The 23,160-nt window shown below is 50.8% G+C and overlaps 1 long non-coding RNA gene across 1 annotated transcript in view; it reads right to left on the bottom strand.

The window, feature by feature from the left end:
- LOC140386052 (uncharacterized) overlaps positions 1 to 22,695 on the bottom strand; it is a 40,363-nt gene extending 17,668 nt beyond the window's left edge. Inside the window, exons 1-2 of the long non-coding RNA XR_011933563.1 lie at positions 22,495 to 22,695; positions 11,535 to 11,641 (exon numbers count right to left, since the gene is read on the bottom strand). This is a non-coding gene — a long non-coding RNA (uncharacterized lncRNA). The remainder of the gene's footprint in view (positions 1 to 11,534; positions 11,642 to 22,494) is intronic.
- Positions 22,696 to 23,160: the final 465 nt, after the last annotated feature.

The raw sequence follows: 23,160 nt of genomic DNA, 5'->3' as shown, positions 1-23,160 counted from the left end.
AGATTCTAGCATTTTCCCTATTACTGATTGATGTGCCGTCAATTACCACGAGACGAGAATGGTGAAACAATCAAGGGTTTATTGCACAAGATGTTGTGCCTCCTGCAGCTGGAACCAGAATGGGAGCAGCGCAGGAGAGCAGACACTTTTATACGCCGCCTGCTGGGCGGAGCCAGCAAGCTGGGATTTACTGTGGTACCTGTAATACAGTGGCAGTACCGTAATACATGCAATGTGTTACTAGTGGTGTTTACCACACTGATGCAAGGCTAACAGTTCCCTGTTTTCACTCTCCCTTCCTTCTTAAATAGTGGGGAGACATTTGCCACCTTACAATTTGCAGAAACCATTCAGAATCTGCACCTCACTCCTGCTGGAACCTTGTAGCTATCAGTGTGTCATGAGGAAGGCTTTCTGCGCCAATGCGACAGGAATGGTATCCCCATGTGGAAGCTGAACATCAAGATCCACCTCAAGGTATTGCCCTTCCAAGTCTTCCTCATTTGAGGAAATTCCTGCCTCCTCTATGTCTCCGTGTGACAAGTGATCTTTCCTTTGAGGTGCCAGGTTGTGTATGGTGAAATGGATCATAATGGTGTAGAGACCCCCTCTGTGAGAGTACTGCAAAGTCCCACCGAAATGGTCCAAATGTTGGAAGAACATTTTCAGGATTCCTATTGTTTATTTCATGATGGACCACGTCACAGAGTGCGTCATGTTGTACTTCTCCTCGAAGGAACTCGGAGGATGATGCATGGAGTAATGAGCTATCTCTTCAGTGGATATTCTTTATCACCCAGCAGTCAACAATAGCTGCTCTGATTCTTTGAGTATCTGTGGCACCTGTGAGTGACTCAGGAAGTAGGAGTCCTGAGAATTCCCAGGGTACCTGGCAAAAATGTGCACGTCCATAAGGGACCAAGGGAGCAATCGGTGTGTGGAGCCAGAAGGCATTGTGGTGTGTTAAACGAACATTTCACATCGGTCTTCAATTTGCAGAAGGAGGTGGTAGGTACCGAATTTGGCGAGACGGACTGTGAGGTTCTTGAGCAGTTTGACAAAGGGAGTGAGGAAGTACTGGAGCTTTTGACGAACTTAAAAATGTACAAAGCCCATGAGCTGTATCCCAGGCTGCTGTGGGAGATGAGGGAGGAAATTACAGGGGCTGTGACCCCAAATTTTAATTCCTCTCTGGCCACAGGAGAGGTACCAGAGGACTGGAGGACAGCTAATGTGGTTCCACTTTTCAAGAAGGATGGTAGAGATAACCCTGGGAATTACAGACCAGTGAGTCACACATCAGTGGTAGGGAAACTATTGGAGCAAATTCTGAAGGACAGAATTATTCTCTGCTTGGTGAGGCAAGGTTTGATCAGGATAGTCAGCGTGGCTTTGTCAGAGGGAGGTCATGCCAAACAAATTTGATTGAATTTTTTGAGGCGGTGACCAGGTGTGCAGATGAGGATAGTGCAGTTGATATAGTTTATATCGATTTCAGCAAAGCTTTTGACAAGATCCCACATGGGTGACTGTGAAAGAAGATAAACGCACATGGGATAGTGACAGGAGACAGACGGTGGTTATAGAATCCCTACAGTGCAGAAGGAGGCCATTCGGCCCATCGAGTCTGCACTGGCCCCTGCAAAGATAGAGCACCCTACCTAGGCCCAATGCCCCGCCCTATACCTCAAGCACCCCATAAAGGCTGTTTGTGGAACTGGAGGCTGATAGCATACCACAGGGATCACATAATCATCGAATCCTACAGTGCACAAGGAGGCTAGTCAGCCCTTCAAACCTGCATTGACCCTCCGAAAGAGCACCCTACCTCGGCCCACTCCCCACATCACCCTGTAACCCCACCTAACCATTGGGTATTAAGGGGCAATTTATCATGGCCAATCCACCTAACCTGCACATCTTTGGACTGTGGGAGGAAACCGGAGCACCCGGAGGCAACACACGCAGACACGGGGAGAATGTGCAAATTCCATCCAGTCACGCAAGGCCGGAATTGAACCCGGGCCGCTGGTGCTGTGAGGCAGCAGTGCTAACCACTGTGCAGCCCTGGGTCAGTGCTGGTCCCTTATTGATTGTGATATCTACAAACAATACAGAGCAAAATTTGGGGGAGATGATAACTAAGTTTGCAGATGACACCAAGATTGGCCGAATGGTTGACAGTGAAGGTGAAGGTCTTGGGTTACAGGAGGACATAGTTGGATTGGCCAGATGGGCAAGTCAGTGGCAGATGGAATTTAACCCTGAAAAGCGTGAGGTGATGCACTTTGGAGAGAGTAACACGACAAGGGAGCACTCAAAGGATGGCAGGACACTAGGAAACTCAGGAACAGAAGGATCTTGGGATGCTTGTCCACAGATTCCTGAAGGTGGCAGCCAGGTTAATAGGGTAGGTAAGAAGACATTTTAGACACTTTTTCAGCCGTGGCATAGATTCAAAGAGCAGGGAGGATATGTTGGAGCTGTACAGGACTTTGGTTAGGCCATAGTTTGAATACTCTGTTCAGTGGGCTAGGTAGCTGGTTTGTAAAGCAGAACAAGGCCAGCAGTGCGGGTTCAATTCCCGTACCGGCTCATTACCCGAACAGGCGCTGGAATGTGGCGACTAGGGTATTCTCACAGTACCTTCATGGCAGTGTTAATGTAAACCTACGTGTTACAAGAAAAGATTATTATTATTATTAGTTCTGGTCACCTCACTCAAGGAAGGATATGATTGCACTGGAGAGGAGAGATTCACCAGGATGTTGCCTGGCATGGAACATGAGGTACCCTCAATAATGACGCTTAGAGATTAAACTGTAAAGAAGGCTTTATTAGTCTAATAACTATACTACAGCTAGAGACGAGAGCTGACTGTTACACAGACCATGAGGCAGCCCTTTATGTATGGCTCCCAGATGGGCGGAGCCAGAGGCGGAGTCCCCAGGGTTTCAAGCCCGGTCTTAAAGGGGACATCACCTTACATGATGATAAGGCAGTAACCATTCATCACATTCACCCCCTGTTTAAAAAGGAGTCCGGCGGGGGTGAAGTGCCATCATAGGTCCATCCATCTCGGTGGCCGGATCGTCCTCCTCGACCTCCTCAATTCAGGCGGTGGTGCGGCGGGCACGGACGTCCCGGTTGAGGGCACATCCGGGAGCACAGCGGTCGGAGCTTCGGTCCGGGTCGGGGCAGAGGAACTAGGCAGGGCCGGGGGTAGCGGAGCCGGCGCCGGCGGGGTGTGTAAAGGGGGGCGCACGGTAGGAGCTCACCAATGGGTGGTAGGGCCGGAAGGGGGTGTGTTGTAGGGGGTGACGGGTCCTGCAGGGGCACGGCGCGGGAAGGGGCGTCTGTGGTGGAGGATCCAGCGGGTGCCAGATCCCGGAGGGAAACCGTATCGTGCCTGCCGTCGGAGTACTCCACGTAGGCGTAACTGGGGTTGGCGTGGAGCAGTTGGACCTTTTCAACTAGGGGATCCGTTTTATGGCTCCTCGCGTGCCTCCGGAGAAGAACAGGTCCCGGAGCCATCAGCCAAGGTGGAAGCGAGACCCCGGAGGTAGACTTCCTGGGGAAGAGAAACAATCGGTCGTGAGGGGTTTCATTCGTGGCCGTGCAGAGGAGTGACCTAATGGAGTGTAGGGCATCGGGTAGGACCTCCTGCCAGCGGGTGGTTGGGAGATTTCTCGACCGCAGGGCCAGAAGGACAGCCTTCCACACGGTCGCGTTCTCCCTCTCCATCTGCCCGTTTCCCCGTGGGTTATAACTGGTCGTTCTGCTCGAGGCGATGCCTTTGCTGAGCAGATACTGACGCAGTTCATCGCTCATGAACGATGTACCCCGGTCGCTGTGGATATAAGCAGGGAAACCGAACAGGGTGAAGATGCTGTGCAGTGCCTTAATCACCGTGGCTGAGGTCATGTCGGTGCAGGGAATGGCGAATGGGAAACGGGAGAACTCATCGATCACGGTGAGGAAATAGGCATAACTGTTGGTGGATGGGAGAGGCCCCTTGAAGTCCACGCTCAGTCGCTCAAAGGGGCCCGAGGCCTTCACGAGCCGAACCTTGTCTGGCCGATAGAAGTGCGGTTTGCACTCCGCCCAGACTTGGCAGGTCCTGACCATGGCCTTGACCTCCTTGGTTGAGTAAGGTAGGTTGCGGGACTTGATGAAATGGACGAGCCGGGTAACCCCCGGGTGGCAGAGGTCATTGTGGATGGCTTGGAGGCGGTCCTCCTACGCGTTGGCGCATGTGCCGCGGGACAGGGCATCTGGGGGCTCGTTGAGCTCCCCTGGACGATACTTGATATCGTATGAGTAGGTGGAGAGTTCGATCCTCCACCTCAATTTTATCGTTTTTTATTTTGCCCCGTTGCGTGTTATCGAACATATAGGCGACCAACCGTCGGTCGGTGACGAGGGTAAACCTCCTACTGGCGAGGTAGTGTCTCCAGCACCGCACAGCCTCCACAATGGCTTGTGCCTCCTTTTCGACTGCAGAGTGTCGAACCTCGGAGGCGGTGAGGGTTCGGGAGAAGAACGCTACTGGTCTGCCTCCTTGATTGAGGGTAGCAGCCAGGGCGATGTCTGATGCATCGCTCTCTACCTGGAAAGGGATGGTTTCGTCCACCGCGTGCATGGCGGCCTTGATGATGTCAGCCTTGATGTGGTTGAAGGCCAATTGAGCCTCAGCCGAGAGGGGAAAAGTGGTGGTCTTTAGGAGTGGGCGGGCTTTGTCCGCATACTTGGGGACCCACTGGGCGTAATAGGAGAAAAGCCCCAAGCACCGTTTGAGGGCCTTGAGGCTGCGGGGGAGAGGGAGTTCCTTAAGGGGGCGCATGCGGTCGGGGTCGGGACCTAGGACCCAGTATTCCACGACATAGCCGAGGATGGCCTGCCGGGTGGTGTGGAAAACGCATTTGCCCTCGTTATAGGTCAGGTTAAGGGCTCGGGCGGTCTGGAGGAACTTTGAGGTTAGCGTCATGGTCCTGCTGATCATGGCCGCAGATGGTGACATTGTCCAAGTACGGGTATGTAGCCCGCAAACTGTACTGGTCCACCATTTGGTCCATCGCCCTTTGAAAGACGGAGACCCCATTTGTGACACCAAAGGGGACCCTGAGGAAGTGGAAGAGCCGGCCGGCTGCTTCGAAGGCAGTATAGGGGCGGTCTTTTGGTCGGATGGGGAGCAGATTTGAGGTCGACCGTGGAAAAGACTCGGTATTGGGCGATCCGATTTACCATTTCCGCGATGCGAGGAAGGGGGTACGCATCAAGCTGCGTGAATCGGTTTATGGTCTGGCTATAATCCACGACCATCCGTTTCTTCTCCCCGGACCGGACTACCACCACTTGCGCTCTCCAAGGGCTGTTGCTAGCCTCGATGACCCCCTCTCCCAGTAAACGCTGGACCTCTGACTTGATAAAAGCCATATCTTGGGCACTGTAGTGCCGGCTCCTGGTGGCGACGGGCTTACAGTCAGGAGTGAGGTTAGCGAATAGCGAGGGGGGTGCGACTTTCAGTGTCGCAAGGCAGCACACCGTGAGGGGGGGCAAAGGTCCACCGAACTTCAGTGTCAGGCTTCGGTGGCTGCACTGGAAATCCAGTCCGAGCAGCAGGGTGGCACAGAGGTGAGGGAGGATATAAAATTTGAAACGGGTGTATTTGGCACCCTGGATCGAGAGATCCGCAATACAGTACCCCGTGATTTGTACCGAGTGGGACCCAGATGCAAGGGCTATGGTTTGGGATGCGGGATGGGTGCATAGGGAGCAGCGCCTTACCGTTTCAGGGAGGATAAAGCTCTCCGTGCTCCCGGAGTCGAAGAGGCATGCAGTGTCGTGCCCGTTGACCTGGACCTGCATCATGGAGTTCTGCAGGTGTTTTGGCCGAGTTTGATCGAGGGTGATCGCACCCAGTCGGAGGCGTCAGCCGAATCGGACTCGTAAAAAATGGCCGCCGCCGCTGGCTGCGAATGTCGGGTCGAGAAGATGGCCGCCGACAAGATGGCCGCTCCCATGATTCGCACGAGGCTGATGACGCGTCAGAAGAGGGCGTGTCGGGTCGGTGCGCAGCAGCATTGCGAGGCCTACGGGCCGGAGAGCCTGATTTTCGGGCCGGCTGTTCTTTGTTTTTCTGGCCCCTAGGTCTGGCCAGGCAGACCCTCACAAAGTGCCCTTTCTTCCCGCAGTCGCTGCAGATCGCGGAGCGGGCTGGGCAGAGTGGGCGTGGGTGCTGGCCCTGCCTGCAGAAGTAGCATGGTGTGCCCCCATGGTGAGCGGGTCGCCGCGTGGCGCAGGCCTGTAATACGGTTGAGTCTGAGGAAGTCTGGGGGGGGGGGCTGGCAGAGTCCATGGGGTACGTACCCAAGTTATGTTGGGCCACCTCCAGCGAGGAGGCGAGCGTTAGCGTCTCCTGGAGGTCTTTTGCCCCGTTTTCGAGCAGCCGCTGCCAGATGTAGGTCGAGCGGATGCCGGACACGAAAGCATCTCTGATATGCAGGTTCATATGGACTTCCCCTGTCACATCCTGATGGTCACAGTCCCTGGCAAGCGCGTTGAGTTTTTCAACAAACTCGTCGAGCGATTCCCCTGAGCGCTGCCGGCAGGTAGAGAGCAGATGCCGGGCGTGCACCTCATTGACGGGTTTGACAAACCGCTTGTGGAGCATCTCAATCGCTTCCTCATAAGACGTCGCCTTTTCGAGCGTGGCAGAGATTCTGTGACTCACCCGGGCGTGGAGTAGACGCAGTTTGTGTGGCCCTAGGATGGGAATCTCTGCGGAGTCCAGGTAGGCCTCGAAGCACCGCAGCCAGTATTTAAAAATTTCCTTTGCCTCCGGCGTTTGTGCTTCCAGATCGAGCTGCTCTGGTTTTAGGCCTGCGTCCATCCTGAATCTAGCTTTGTCTAATAAATGGAGGTACCCTCAGTAATGACGCTTAGAGATTAAACTGTAAAGAAGGCTTTATTAGACTAATAACTATACTACAGCTAGAGACGAGAGCTGACTGTTACACAGACCATGAGGCAGCCCTTTATGTATGGCTCCCAGATGGGCGGAGCCAGAGGCGGAGCCCCCAGGGTTCCAAGCCCGGTCTTAAAGGGGACATCACCTTACATGATGATAAGGCAGTAACCATTCATCACAGAACATTTTAGCTATGAAGAGAAACTGGACAAGCTTCGGTTCTCTTCTGTGGAGCAGAGAAGGCTGGGGAGGGGGGTCTGATAAAGGTTATAAGTTTCTGAGGAATATGGACAAGCTGGATAGGAAGCAGTTGTTCCCCTTAGTTGAAGAGTCAATAACGAGGGGCATAATTTTAAGGTGAAAGGCAGGAGATTTAAATGGGATTTGAGGAAACATTTTTCCACCCAGAGGGTAGTGGGAGTGTGGAATACTCTCTGGGAGGGTGGTAGAAGCAGGTAACCTCACACTATTTTAAAAGTACTTGGCTGAGCACTTGAAATGTGATAACATATTGGCTATGGGCCAAGTGCTGAGAAGTGGAATCAGTGCAGATATTTTTTTCAATAGATTTTGAGTAGCCAATTCATTTTTTCCCCCCAACTAATGTGCAATTTAGCTTAGCCAATCCAGCTACCCTGCACGTCTTTGGGTTGTGGGAGTGAGACCCTCGCAGACATGAGGAGAATGTGCAAACTCCACCTGGACAGTGACCCGGGGCCGGGATCGAACCAGGCTCTTCAGCGCCATGAGGCAGCAGTGCTAACCACTGCACCACCGTGCTGCCCTTGAATTAGTGCGGCTTTAGAGTAGTTTTTTGTTGGTGCAGCTTGGTGGGCCGAAGGGCCTCTTCTGTATTGTATAATCTCCGATTCTATGATCTGCACCTGGAGATCACAGACCAGATGAATATGGATGTGTAATGGAATCGTTTCCTGTCAATAAAGATCAGGGGCTGCTGCTACGACATTTCGTGGGGTGTAACAGCCGTCGGGAATCCTGGAAGAAGCCTCCCACAAGATTTTCCAGCCATGTCCCACTCCGATTCCGGCGGGATGCGGCCGGTAAATCACACCTGATTGTGTGTGTAGTGCCAAATGTTAGCACACTGGGCTAAACAGTTGGCTTGTAATGCAGAACAATGCCAGTCGCGGGTTCAATTCCCATACCAGCCTCCCCGAACAGGTGCCGGAATGTGGCGACTAGGGGCTTTTCACAGTAACTTCATTGAAGCCTACTTGTGACAATAAGCAATTATTATTATTAATTGGTAGCACCCTACACTGTGGGAAGCCGAAGATCGTTGCCAATCCCAGAAAACTAGCAAACTGGCTAGCTTCATCCATTGGGAACTTTATATAATGGTGAACCTGAATGTATCGGGCATCTGTCACCTATTTTATACATTTTTGCGTTGAGGACTAAGAGGTGCGCATTAGGTGCCTAATGGATCGCTGTAAAGAGCCGATTTCAAAAGAATAGAGTACAACGGTGCTGTCAGGGAATGGTCTTCCAGTTGATGGGACACCAGATTCTCCGCAGCATTGATCTCCTGATAAACATAGACGTGTGTGGTACTATCTCCAAGTAGAAGAGGCGTCTTTGGTATACCCTTGTTCACACAATTTGCCTTTGTGGGATGTTTCTGACCCGCTCAGTTTTCCGGTGCACCCCTCGACAATGCTAGTTTCAGTTTTAAACCTAGTCACTGATTTGGGATCTAAGTATGGTGTTGCTGCATTTCTACTTTCAGACCAATTTCGACCCTCTCCTGTCACTCTTCACGTCCCTCTGATCATCCTGGAACACCACAATATGCAGGTACACCTCCTTCCGGTCACTCTCCAACCCCCGCATTAATCCTGAAGTCCAGTGTGATTGCTGTGGACATTCCTGTCCTGCCGATCGAAGCCATCACTGCAGATATCCCCATGCCCCATGTGGAACTCACCCCTCCTCATCTTTAGGTTGTCTGCCTGCATGGTCACTACAGAGGCCCCATCACCAATCCCCCAATCCACCACAGCTTTGGGTACCCTCTACCCAAAACATTTTCTTCATTTACAGGCTCCGGAAGCCTCCCCTAACCATGACTATTCCACCTGCAGCCCAGTCACCGCTCGGGCCACTCATATGAGGCACTGACCACACCTTGCACACCATGATGTGCATGACCCTGAGTGAACCGAGGGGCCTTCCTGGACTGGATTCATGATGTGTGTACCAGGAGTAGCCCTGGAGCACAGCCTGCAAAGCCCTGGGTCAGCTTTAATTTCTCACACTGACAATGTACTCCTCAGAACACCAGGATGATCTTTAATCTGTAACCACAACTATTTAATTGACACTCATCCCACCACTTTTCAGAACTCACCTCCCTCCACCCCCCTGCCCAATCATGAGTCCTGGTATAACTCTTTTACATATCTTTTGTACATCTTTTGTGCAACAGTAATCCTCCCTTCCCCCAGTCATGTGTCTGTGAGCAGACCGTTCCATTCGGGTCATATTAACCCCACCCATCCTCTCCCCCTATCCATATTGGGCTCCTGTGTCCACACCCCCAGTCTCATCTCTGCCTGCTGTAGCTATCTGGGATGGCCACTTCCAGATTACAAAACGGACACTTTGCAAAGATTCCAAGGAAAATGGACAATGCTGAGAAAACAAGCAGGTTCAGAGCTTGTCTGTATATTGGAGCCGCAGCTCCCAGGGAAGACCAAAACTGTAGGCCCATTAGCATACTAATGGCCCATCTCCGGGAACAAAAGAGTAACATTTGAGTAACCGATACGAAGGCAGACACCCCGGCGTCAGAGGAGACCAGAATAAAGCAGGCCAACGGCCACCTAGGACACGCCCAGCCATCAGGGCACCCACCCCTTTATTGGGTGAAATCAATATGAAAGATCAAGAAACGGCCCAATTGATTGGGGCCAAGTTCAAGGCCCACCCAAAAGAGTGCGAAGCCCCTTCAGGTATAAGAAGGAGCCCCCAAGAGACATTCGCTCTCTTGGACTTGGCTCTCACAGCGGAGAGACCCGTCCACCAGCTGCACCAGAAGCAAATACGTCCAAGGTCAACGCTCGCTACTGGACGGACGACCTTACCTGTTCCCCTTCACCACTTTGACCCCAGCAGCCTCAGAACCGAACAATGTCCAATGTTCCTCTGACTGAGTGGGCGCCCGAAGCTAAGTATAGGCTTTAGCAGTAGAGATAGTTTACTCTGTAGAGTTTTCATGCATGAATAGGTTTAACTGTGTGTGTAAATAAATAAGCATTGACTTTGAACTAACTAACTGGTGTACCGAGTCTTTGATCAGTATTCGGGTTTGAACCTTGCGGCGGTATTGAGAGATACCTGGCGACTCTGGAGCAAACGTAATTAGAATTAAGGAAGGCGACCATATTGACCACCATATTCAGAGCCAATCAAAGAGAGCAACACTGCCATCCCACTCACTCCATTCTTTCTGTCACCCTTATGTCTCTGCTTATTCAACAGGCATGTCCCTCCGATCATCCTGGGACACCAACGATATGCAGGTACACCGTTTATTGGCACAGATGATGTGGAATCTGTCTGGGTCGAGTTATGAAACATCAAGGGGCAAGAAACATGTGTAGGGGTGGTATACAGAGCACCAAACTGGAGTGGTAATGTTGGGAATAGCATTAGACAGAAAATCACAGACACATGTGGGAAAGGAATATCTGTGATTCTGGGTGACTTTAATCTGTATATGGATTGGGTGAGTCAAATTAGTCACAGTCCAGTAGAGGAGGAATGTCTGGAGTGTGTACGGGATGGTTTTCTGGACCAATACGTTCAGGAACCAACAAGTGAATGTACCATCTTGGACCGGGTATTGTGCAATGAGAAAGGATTACTTGGCAATCTAATTAGTTGGTTGTGGGAGGTGTGGCACACCATAACAATGTACAAAACACCCTTGCGGTGGGGGGTGGTGGAGCTGAGCTCAAACTCACGTGTCCAGGCACCCAAACGCATCTGAAGGATGCCGGTTGTCTGTTCCACCGAAGTGCAAGTTGAAGCTTGAGCCTCATTGTAACGGGTCTTTGCTGCACTCTCTGACCTATGCACAGGTGTCATCAGACATGGCCTGAGGGGGTACCCCTTGTCGACGAGAAGTCAACTCTGTATCCAGTGAGCTCCCTCAAATATCCCCGGTATCTGACAGTGGCTAAAGATGTAGTTGTCATGGATACTCCCCAGTGATCGATCGCAAGCCGATGGGTAGCATGGTAGCACAAGTGGCTAGCACTGTGGCTTCCCTGAAAGGAGCTAAAGATTTAGGGCGGCTATGACCTTCAGGGTGACAAGCAGTGGGTGGCCTTCGAGACCATGTGGTGCCTCTTTGTGCAGGAGCTGACAAAGATGAGTGAGTGTCCCTGGACATGCGGACTTTCCCCCTCACTGGTTCACACTCAGCTCCAAGAACATCAGCCACCATCAGTAAACTCTGGCCTGATGATGTCACCTCTGAGCTACCACTCTGTGATCCCGCTTCCAGCAGCTGAACAGGCCCTGCCACCCCTCCTACCTCAGGGTTCTGCTCCTGCCTCTGTGACGCTGAGTGTTGGTGCTGGAGGCATCTCTCCCACCTCACGGTCATAAGGATTGCCAACTCCACCGACTCCATGTTTGTGTCTGTGAAATAACCGAAAAAGATGAAAGAGAATGAGTGCCCATGAAGGAGTCCTGTCCATGCCCTGATCCATTGGCTATTCAACCCCTAGAGCATTCTGAAGATTGTCAGTGGTTGCTGTGCTCACCTTCTCATTGGGTTCCACTCCCTTACAACCTCTCACATTGGCCAGGACCCCACACAGGCCTCTCCCTACTCAGCGTGGCAGATGGTGTCAACACAGATACCCTCTTTAGTCCTCAGCTCTGTTGAAAGGTGAAATCATGAGGCCCATGGGTTAACTGAACGACTCGGTGCGCAGACCTTTTCTGAGGTTGGGGGGGGGGGGGGGGGGGTGGGGGAGGGGCATGGATTGGTGGGAGGTGGGAGTGGGGTCTGTGGTCAAAACGGCCTGTGAAAACGCTGCTGCAACAACACATATTGGAGCTGGGCAGCCTGGTGATCTCTGAAACCTCTGGCCCTTGACCCGGATGCAGTACATCTGCTCGGCCCCTCAGTGACTGCTGAAGGCAAATTTTGGAATTCACAGAATGGGAAGCTCAGGGTTAACTTGCGAATACCAAATAGTGTCACAAGCAGACATCACAACTAAGTAACTAGGCATAATTGGCTCATCCACTAAAGCTAAGGAATGTTAATAGACAAGTTGGATGACTGAGCTCATTGCTGTCAAGCCTCCATATTAAACTTAACAGGATCAAATAACACCACTGGCAGCAGCGAAATGGGCACAATTCTAATCTAAGTCACTTCGGCTCCTGAGACAGTTCAGAAAGGGGTTGGGGCGTTTGAAGGTGGGTTAGAGGGGATAGAGCAGCAGAATAGAAATATTGTACTTTGAGAGAATTCAGCAATCATGCAGTCACGATTGAGAGTCCAAGAGAGTGGGTTTCCTAACCAATGCAAGGGTATCACAAAGTTACTGGAAAAGAACTTGGAAATGGAAAGAGAAGAACCAATGGTTGTGATCCAACCAAATGGGAAAAAACAGGGAGGAGGTCCTGCTGATGAGCAAAAGCTAATAATCTCCGGGTTACAATCCAAACCATGTGCAAATTGGCATTGGGATAAACAGATCAGGAAAGTGAATGCATGACTGAATCATTACTGTGGAAAGAAATGGTTCCATTTCATGGGAAACTGGCTCTAGTACTGGAACAGGAAGAGAATCTACAGCCAGGAAGGATTGACTCGGAATTAGGTTGAAATGAAGGTCTTTACCAAAGGGGTGAAAAAGACTTCAACCAATAAAAAGGGGGGGGGGTCAGATTAAAATACTAATTGCCTAAAAATAATAAATGAGGAGCTATGATTAAAGACTAGTGTATAAAAAGAGATAAAGGTAATATTTTAACAATTGGAACAGAAAGGTTATAGATAGGATTAATAAAATATTTTCAAACTAAATAATATCTTCAAACTGCGGCGTGGCATGGTAGCACAGTGGTTAGCATAGTTGCTTCACAGCTCCAGGGTCCCAGGTTCAATTCCAGCTTGGGTCACTGTCTGTGTGGAGTCTGCACGTTCTTCCCATGTCTGTGTGGGTTTCCTCCAGGTGCTCCGGTTTCCTCCCACAGTCCACAGATGTGCAGGGTAGGTGGATTGGCCATGATAAATTGCTCAGTGTCCAAAAAGGTTAGGTGGGGTTACTGGGTTACAGGGATAAGGTGGAGTCGTGGGCTTAGGTAAGGTGCTCGTTCCAAGGGCCGCTGCAGACTCGATGGGCCGAATGGCCTCCTTCTGCAATGTAAATTCTTTCTATGTCTAAAGCAGGGTAATTGGAAAATAAAAGCTGACTTGTCATCGGCTGTCCCTCGAGGAGGTCATCTCAGGGTCGCACGTTACCCCATGGGTCTTCACGTGACTGAAGAAGGCGATTTTCCACCCACAGATCTTTGAGCACATGGGGCAGGATGTGCCCGGAGGTACTGGGATCCTGAGTGGAGAGCTTACTTCCTCTCCTTTTCTCCCACCACTCTGCCACATGATTGAAAGCACGATACAACTTGATAGACAAATTGACGCCTTTTTATATGCATTCGCTGTATGTGGGCAGCGCTGGCTACGCCAGCATTTGTTGTCCATCCCTAAATTCCCTTGATAAGGTGGTAATGGGCTGCCTTCTTGAATCATGTGGTGTAGGTACACCCACCGTATGGTTAGGAAAGGAATTCCAGGATGTTGACCCAGTGTAAGTAAAGGAACGGCGATATAGCTCCATTCAGGAAGGTGCGTGCTTTGATGGGGTACTTGGTGTTCACATGTATCTGTTGCCTTTGTCCTTCGAGATGGTAGCGGTGCTGGGTTTAGAAGGTGCTGCATAAGGAGCCTTGGTGAGTTTTTGCAGTCCATCTTTTAGACCGTAAACAGAGAGTGTGTCAGTATGCATCAGTGGTGGAGGGGTGAATGTTTGTGGATGGGGTGCCAATCGTGCAGGCTACTTTGTCCTGGATGCTGTCAAACTTCTTGATGTTGTTGATCTGCACTCATCCAGGCAAGTGGGGAGTATTTCCATTACACTCCTGACTTGTGCCTTGTAGGTGATGGACAGACTTCGGGGAGTTGAGAGAGGAGTTACTCACTGCAGAATTCCTAGCCTCTGGTCTGCTCTTATAGCCACAGTATTTATATGGCGAGGCCAGTTCAGTTTCTGGCCAATGGTGTGGCCCCAAGATGTTGATAGTGGGAAACTAAGTAATGCAAAGATGGAAATGAGGAGGAATTTCTTCTCTTGAGAGGATCATTAATCTTTGGAATGCTCTTTCCAGAGAATAGTGCAAGCTGCGTCATTGAATATATTCAAGATTAAGTTAGACAGACTTTTAAAATCTACCTGGGAGTCAAGGGTTTTGGGGGCTGACAAGAACGTGGAGTTAAGGGCACAATCAAATCAGCCGTGTTAATATTGAATGATGGAGCTGGCCGGATGGTTTACTCTGGCTCCTACTTATTTTGTTGTCATATTCTTGTGGGAGTCAGTAATGGCAGCTGAGTACCTCTCAGCAAGATGTAGCCAATGCTCCTGACAAGATATCCACTGATTGGGCCCATTGCCACAGACTGGGTGATTGCCACAGACTGGGTGAACTATCGATTCCCAGACTCTATTTACATGGCATCAAACTTTTGATTTGCCTCCGAGGTCTGCTCTCCCACTTCTGGTTACTGCAGCTGCCTCTTTCACTCACAATACTTTGTCTGTGTCTCCCTCGAGTTCTCCTGAACAACACCTTGGTCTCTGTCCTCTTTACTTCAGTCTTCTGTGAGGTTATCCATTTTGGTAGGAATAACAGCAAAAGGGATTATTATTTAAATGATAAAATATTAAACCATGCTGCTGTGCAGAGAGACCTGGGTGTGCTAGTGCATGAGTCGCAAAATGTTGGTTTACAGGTGCAACAGGTGATTAAGAAGGCAAATGGAATTTTGTCCTTCATTGCCAGAGGGATGGAGTTTAAGACTAGAGAGGATATGCTGCAATTGTATAAGGTGTTAGTGAGGCCACACCTGGAGTATTGTGTTCAGTTTTGGTCTCCTTACTTGAGAAAGGACGTACTGGCACTGGAGGGTGTGCAGAGGAGATTCACTAGGTTAATCCCAGAGCTGAAGGGGTTGGATTACAAGGAGAGGTTGAGTAGACTGGGACTGTACTCATTGGAATTTAGAAGGATGAGGGGGGGATCTTATAGAAACATATAAAATTATGAAGGGAATAGTTAGGATAGATGCGGGCAGGTTGTTTCCACTCGCGGGTGAAAGCAGAACTAGGGGGCAGAGCCTCAAAATAAGGGGAAGTAGATTTAGGACTGAGTTTAGGAGGAACTTCTTCACCCAAAGGGTTGTGAACCTATGGAATTCCTTGCCCAGTGAAGCAGTTGAGGTTCCTTCATAAAATGTTTTTAAGATAATGATAGATAGTTTTTTGAAGAATAAAGGGATTAAGGGTTATGGTGTTCGGGCCGGAAAGTGGAGCGGAGTCCACAAAAGATCAGCCATGATCTCATTGAATGGTGGAGCAGGCTCGAGGGTCCAGGTGGTCTACTCCTGCTCCTACTTCTTGTGTTCTTATGTTCTTATGTATAGCCATTTTAGTACTTCCCAATTTAAAACTAAGCATCTATTTGTGAAGCAAGTGATTGATGCACGATCAATGACCACTGAAGCGAGGTTGTAGTCCAACTGAAGGCTTTAATATGCTAGATGTTTCCCCCAGCAGCTCAGGTACAGGCTCTTATACCCCACCTAACAGGGCGGAGCTACCATACAGGTTGACCAATAGGAAGCATACAATTTCTACCAATGGTGTTCCAGCATTACCAGGTACCGTAATACCTCTACTACCACATTCACCCCCTGTTAAAAGAGAGTCCGGCGGGGGTGGTGGCCTGATACTACAAACATGGCAACGTGGTAGAATTAGTTATGGAGGTACCGTAATATCTCCGTACAACATTTTGTAACTATTTACAATTCTGGTAACTATTTACAATTTATAATTTAAATTTACAATTTAAAATGAAGCAATCAGTCAATCGAGGGCCCTGGTCGTCCTGTAATCGTCGGAGCTTTGGTGGTGTCTCCGGTGGAGGCTCAGGCGTCTGTGACTCCGGGAGCGTGGCTTCGATCTCTGTGGCAGCTTCGACACCCCTAGACGGTGCTGCTGAGGAAAACAGTTGACCTAGGAAGGGAGCGCCTGCGGGGTGCGTAGGTGGGTGGGGGGGCCTAGACGGGGCCGGCGGAAGGACCGATCCTCCTGTAAGGTGCCCTGGTGGAGGGGAGGGTGGGACTGGTGGCTGGTATGTGCGTGGGGCTCCGGCGGGCGCCAGGTCTCGTAGGGAGACCGTATCCTGTTGAACGTCAGGGTACGCCACGTAGGCGTACTGGGGGTTAGCGTGGAGAAGATGGACCCTCTCGACCAACGGGTCCGACTTGTACGCCCGCACCTGTTTTCGGAGCAGGATGGGTGCGGGAGCTGCCAGCCAGGTCGGGAGTGAGGTCCAGAGGAGGACTTCCTGGGGAAAACAAGGAGATGTTTGTGAGGTGTCAGGTTGGTTGTGGTACAAAGCAGTGACCGGATGGAGTGGAGGGCATCCGCGAGGTCTTCCTGCCAACGGGAGACTGGGAGATTCCTGGACCGTAGGGCCAGTAGGACAGTCTTCCTGACCGTTCCGTTCTCCCTCTCTACCTGTCCGTTACCCCGGGGGTTGTAACTGGTTGTCCTGCTCGAGGCGATGCCCTTGCTGAGCAGGAATTGACGCAGTTCGTCGCTCATAAAGGAGGACCCCCTATCACTATGTATGTAGGCGGGGAACCTGAACAGTGCAAAGATGCTATAGAGGGCCTTCATGACAGTGGTTGCAGTCATGTCGGGGCAGGGCATGGCGAATGGGAACCGGGAGTACTCGTAAATCACGTTCAGGAAGTAAGTGTTGCAGTCCGTGGAGGGGAGGAGGCCTTTGAAGTCCATGCTGAGGCGTTCAAAGGGACGGGAAGCCTTTATCAGGTGCGCTTTCTCTGGCCGGTAGAAGTGCAGTTTGCACTCCGCACAGATTTTGCAGTCCCTGGTGGCTGTCCTGACCTCCTCGATGGAGTAGGGCAGGTTGCGGATCTTGATAAAGTGGAAAAAGCGAGTGACCCCCGGGTGGCAGAGGTCCTCGTGGAGGGCTTGGAGGCGGTCCACTTGTGCGTTGGCACATGTGCCGCGGGACAGGACATCAGGAGGCTCGTTTAGCTTCCCGGGACGATACGAGATCTCATAGTTGTAGGTGAGAGTTCGATCCTCCACCGCAAGATCTTATCATTTTTTATCTTGCCCCGCTGTGCATTATCAAACATGAAAGCAACCGACCGTTGGTCAGTGAGGAGAGTGAATCTCCTGCCGGCCAGGTAATGCCTCCAATGTCACACAGCTTCCACTATGGCCTGGGCCTCCTTTTCGACTGAGGAGTGGCATACTTTGGACGCATGGAGGGTACGTGAGAAGAAGGCCACAGGCCTGCCCGCTTGGTTGAGGGTGGCCACCAGAGCTACATCAGACGCATCACTCTCGACCTGAAAGGGGAGGGACTCGTCGCTGGCGTGCATCGTGGCCTTTGCAATGTCCGTTTTGATGCGGCTGAAGGCCTGGTGGGCCTCTATCAACAGAGGAAAAACTGGATTGGATAAGGGGACGGCCTTGTCCGCATAGTTGGGCGTAGTAACTAAAAAACCCTAGGCAGCGCTTCAGGGCCTTGGAGCAGTGAGGAAGGGGGAACTCCGTAAGGGGCGCATGCGCTCAGGGTCGGGGCCTAGAACTCCATTTCGCACTACGTAGCCGAGGATGGCTAGGCGGTCGGTGCTAAACACGCATTTATCCTTGTTATATGTAAGGTTAAGGATCTTTGCGGTCTAGAGTAATTTTCAGAGGTTGGTGTCGTGGTCCTGCTGGTAGTGGCCGCAGATGGTGACATTATCGAGATCCGGGAATGTTGCGCGTAAACCGTACCGGTCAACCATTCGGTCCAAACCGCGCTGGAAGACCGAGACCCCGTTGGTGACACCGAAGGGAAACCTTAAGAAATGATAGAGCTGCCCATCTGCCTCGAAGGCAGTGTATTTGCGGTCACTAGTGCGGATGGGGAGCTGGTGGTAGGCGGACTTAAGATCCACCGTGGAGAAGACCTTATAATGCGCGATCCTGTTTACCAGGTCGGATATGCGAGGGAGAGGGTCTGCGTCCAGCTGCGTAAACCTGTTGATGGTCTGGATGTAGTCGATGACCATCCTATGCTTCTCCCTGGTCTTTACCACCACTACTTGAGCTCTCCAGGGACTGTTGCTAGCTTCAATGACTCCTTCCCTCAGTAGCCTTTGGACCTCTGACCTAATAAAGATCCGGTCCTGGGCACTGTAGCGTCTGCTCCAGGTGGCGACGGGTTTGCAATCCGGGGTGACGTTCGCAAACAGGGAAGGCAGGTCGACCTTAAGGTTCAAGAGGCCGCAGGCAGTGAGGGGTGTGTATAGGGCCGCCGAATTTGAAAGTTAGACTTTGGAGATTACACTGGAAATCTAAACCTAGGAATGTGGCCGCGCAGAGGTGGGGAAGGACGTAGAGCCGGTAATTTTTAAACTTCCTTCCCTGGACTGTGAGGTTTGCTACACAAAACCCCTTTATATCTACTGAGTGGGAACCGGAGGCCAGGGAGATTCTTTGATTAACGGGGTGGACGAGGAGAGAACAGCGCCTTACCGTGTCGGGGTGTATGAAGCTCTCCGTGCTCCCAGAGTCGATTAGGCAGGACGTCACGTGCCCATTGATAAATACAGTCGTAGCAGTTGAGAGTGTTCGAGGCCGGAACTGATCCAGAGTCACCGAGGCTAATCTCAGCAGTTGATTGTTCTCTTCGGGCAGTGTGGTCAGCTGAGCTAGGATCCTGGAGGTCCATCCAAGATGGCGGCTCCCATTGGTCGCACCTGGCTGGGGGTGCACAAAATGGCGGCACCCATCCATCTAACGTGGCGTCCGCGGGACAAGATCGTGGCGCCCGGGGGGCTGCACTTGGCCCTGGAGTAGGAAGATGGCGGCGCCCGGTGGCCGCACGGGGACCGTGGAGAGGTTTGTGGTGGTGGTCCGCATTCGCCACCGGAGACCGCGGCAACCGCACGGGCCTGGCATGCCACCACGAAATGGGCCCTTTTTACCGCATCCCTTGCAGGTGGATGCGCGCGCCGGGCAGCACTGGCGGGGGTGCTTGGCCTGCCCGCAAAAGTAGCAGCGGGGCCCCCGGGTTGCCAGGCTGCCTTGCAGCACAAGCTTGTGGGGAGATGGGGGATGTCTCGGGGTTGGCTGCGGAGGGGTTCCACGCTGCCCAGGGGGCTGCCGCGCGTTCGGGAACGTAAGCGCGGGTGTTTCTGGAGGCCCCATCCAGGGAGCCTGCGAGGGCCTGTGCCTCCTTGAGACCTAGAGTGTCTTTTTCCAGCAATTGCTGGCGGATTTAGGAGGACAGTATACCTGCCACGAAAGCGTCCCGGACCAAGAGTTCTGTGTGTTCGCTCGCCGAAACTTGCAGCCAGCTGCAGTTTCTCCCCAACACCAGGAGTGCACGGTAGAATTCTTCCAGCGATTCCTCACCTCGTTGCTAGCAGAGGTCAGGCATAGACCTGGTTTACCGGGCGAATATAATGTCCTTTTAGTAGCTCTATTGCTGCATCAAAGTCTTCAGCTTCCTCGATGAGGGTGTAAATCTCTGGGCTCACCCTTGAGTGCAGGACTTGCATTTTCTGTTCTCCCATGGGTGTGTTTTCGGCCATCCCGAGATATCCTTTAAAACACGCCAGCCAGTGCTTGAAGACTGCCGCTGAGTTCTTGAAGAGCCACGTGGGGCTGAGTTACAGACACTCCGGCTTGATTTGGAGCTCCATCCTTTTAAATCTAGCTTATTAAATTGATGCATGATCAATGACCACTAAAGTGAGGTTGTAGTCCAACTGAAGGCTTTAATGAGCTAGATGTTTCTCTAGCAGCTGAGGTACAGAATGAAGGCTGCTGGGGCGGCACGGGCCCTTATACCCCGCCTAGCAGGGTGTAGATACCATACAGCTTGACCAATAGGAAGCATACAATTTCTACCAATCGTGTTCCAGCATTACCAGGTACCGTAATACCTCTACTACCACAGTGATCTTATTATAAGCATAACATCTGAGAGATATTTTGGAGGTTACAATGTGTATATGGTGTTGATTTTAAGTACAAACTACTGGTGATGCAAGTAGGTGGTGCTGCTGTAAAGGGGTCGGTAATTTGAAACCCTGTTACCCAAATTGATGCTGCTGAATCCACCTCGGAGCTCTGTCTTCCTGTGATTCTGTCCTCTTGGGCATGCCCAATTCTTCTTTTTCAAGTATATTTATTGGAATTTTACACTTCATTAACAGACGCAATAAAGTATTGAAATAATACCATACATAAGGATAGCAGAACAAACATGGGACAAAATGGAACAGGAGAACGACATCACACCTGGCTCGGTACAATCACTGGGCAAAACAAATATTCCCACAATGCCACCAGAGACCAAGGAAAGAACAGGATAAAATCTTAAAAACATAACATGGCAGGATGGTGCGCACTCTCCCATGATGCGCTATTCGCAGCCAGATTGGGTGCACAACCTGAACACAACCTCCTCGGCTCCGGCAGCACCATTGGCATCAGCAGCCTAACCCAGCCATCTCTCTCAGATATCAGACGCAACTGTGCCCATGCAAAAGCCAAGAACAGATGCATCACACCCAGCACTGTGAAAAAAACAAAGAAAATTGACCAAATTCCCAGCTCTAAGGTGAAGTTACAAGTGCATCCAAAATGCAATCGAACCCCGCCCCCCCCCCATCCAGACCTGGGACAGAATCAATGTCAATCATATCATCAAAAAATAAGTGAGGTGTAGCAACAATAAGTCCAAGTAATACCCTGGCCCAGGATCTCCCCTAGAAGAAGAAGAGAGAAAACACCAGAGATACCAGGCCTGCCTCTTCCCTAAAGGGGAATGACCGCATACCCATGAAGCCCGTAACTTGAGAAAGGATAATCATTCCGGTGCCTGCTAACAAGTGAGGCCACGATCCGGGGAGAAGGGGAGCGGTCGTCAAGAGGGTGGTGTTCCTCTCTCAGTCTTCCTCCCACTTTGCCATGCAGCAGGGACTTGACAGAATGGCGATGGGTCTCCTTCAGGGAAAGTGCTCTCTCAAAGAACTCTTTGTACACCTCCATAAAAGTACTCTGCAATTCTTAGATGTGAGCCTTGATGACCTGTAACTCAGAGCCGAGACTGTCAGCCAGGACAACATCTCCGTTGGTAGCCATGGGCAGCACGGTAGTACAGTGGTTAGCACTGTTGCTTCAGAGCTCCAGGGTCCCAGGTTCGATTCCCAGCTTGGGTTACTGTCTGTGCGGAGTCTGCACGTTCTCCCTGTATCTGCGTGGGTTTCGTCTGCGTGTTCTGGTTTCCTCCCTCAAGTCCTGAAAGACGTGCTGTTAGGTAATTTGGACATTCTGAATTCTCCCTCCGTGTACCTGAACAGGCGCCAGAATGTGGCGACTAGGGTCTTTTCACAGTAACTTCATTGCAGTGTTAATGTAAGCCTACTTGTGACAATAACGATTATTATTTCCATTCGATGCACACAGCAGAGCCAGGCGGGAGCCCTCTGAATAGCAGCTGTGCCACTGAAAGAAGAGCCACACCTCAGCCCACTCCAGCCGCCACGGACAAACAAAGTTTTAGCATTTTGTCTCCGCTCTTTCTTGCAAGAACATCGACTTAACACTTTTCAAGACATAGCACTAGCCATGCACCCCAAGAAAAGATAAATATGAAATGGGCAACAGGATGAAAAGACAGATTAAGAAATGAGCAGAATTGGAGCCTCTCATGCTCACATCACTTGACCTCTCCTGGCATCCTCAATTCTAATCATTCCACCATTAACATTTGTTCCTTCAACTGTCTAGATGCTAGGCCATAGAATTCCTTCCCTAAACCTCTCCATTTCTCATCCCCTCTTTCCTCCTTTAAGCTGTTTCTGCCCTGATCGCTCCTCATTGTGACTCAGTGACAAATTTAATTGACAATGCTTCTGTGAAATGCTTTACAGTGTCTTACAATGTTCTGGGTGGTATATAAGTGCAAATTCTTGTTGTTGGTGCTGGACCACATTTAATATAAATGTTTTAGCCCCACAGTGACCACATGACCCCATTGTCATTTTAGGTATGAATTGGACGTAGCCATTGCAGTTCCAGAAGTAATGGAAGAGAAAAACCCCTCTGAGGAAATCTTGAAATATCTTTTAAGTCTCGTAAAAAACTTACCTGTGCAACTGCTGGTCTGCCCCTCCAGGCTCCACCACACCTCGGACTTTACCTTGCTTGTGGCAGCTCAAGTCCAATTTTCAGGCTTTAATATGGCTAGCTGCGTCAGGACTCCTGTTCGACGCTCGGTAGTTTGTCTCCCAGTTTAAATGAGGTGTGAGCCTCAAAGTAATGGAAGCCTTTTAGCCTCCTGAATATGCAGTCAACCACGGACTCCACTCATCAGTCAGAAAGAACAAACAAAATAACTTACATTTATAAACCACCTTTCATGACCTCGTGATGCCCGAAAGCGTTTTAAAGCCAATGGCGTTCTTTTGAAGTGCCGTTGCTGTTGCAAAGTAGAAAACTTGCCAGACACGTTTGTGTAAAATAAGTTCTCACAAGCAACATTGTGACAGTGAAGTTGATTGAGGAGTAAATATTGGTCAGATACGAGGGGGATAACTGAGGATAACTACCTGCTCTTCGAGATAGTGCAATGGTACCTTTGATCTGGGGCCTGAGAGTGCAGTCAACCTTGGTTTAACCCCTCATTCAACAGACTTCCACCTCCCAGGGTGCACCACTGCACCGGAGTGTCAGCAAGAGAGCTACCCACTGGGCCACATCTGAATTCCAGGAGGAAAACTGAACCTGATATTTCCTGAAGACAAATGACTCTAA

The sequence above is a fragment of the Scyliorhinus torazame genome, chromosome 11 (genome assembly GCF_047496885.1).
Source record: "Scyliorhinus torazame isolate Kashiwa2021f chromosome 11, sScyTor2.1, whole genome shotgun sequence".
Lineage (NCBI taxonomy): Eukaryota > Metazoa > Chordata > Chondrichthyes > Carcharhiniformes > Scyliorhinidae > Scyliorhinus > Scyliorhinus torazame.
Note: the sequence above shows the minus strand (reverse complement) of the source record. Positions and strands in the feature narration are given on the sequence as shown.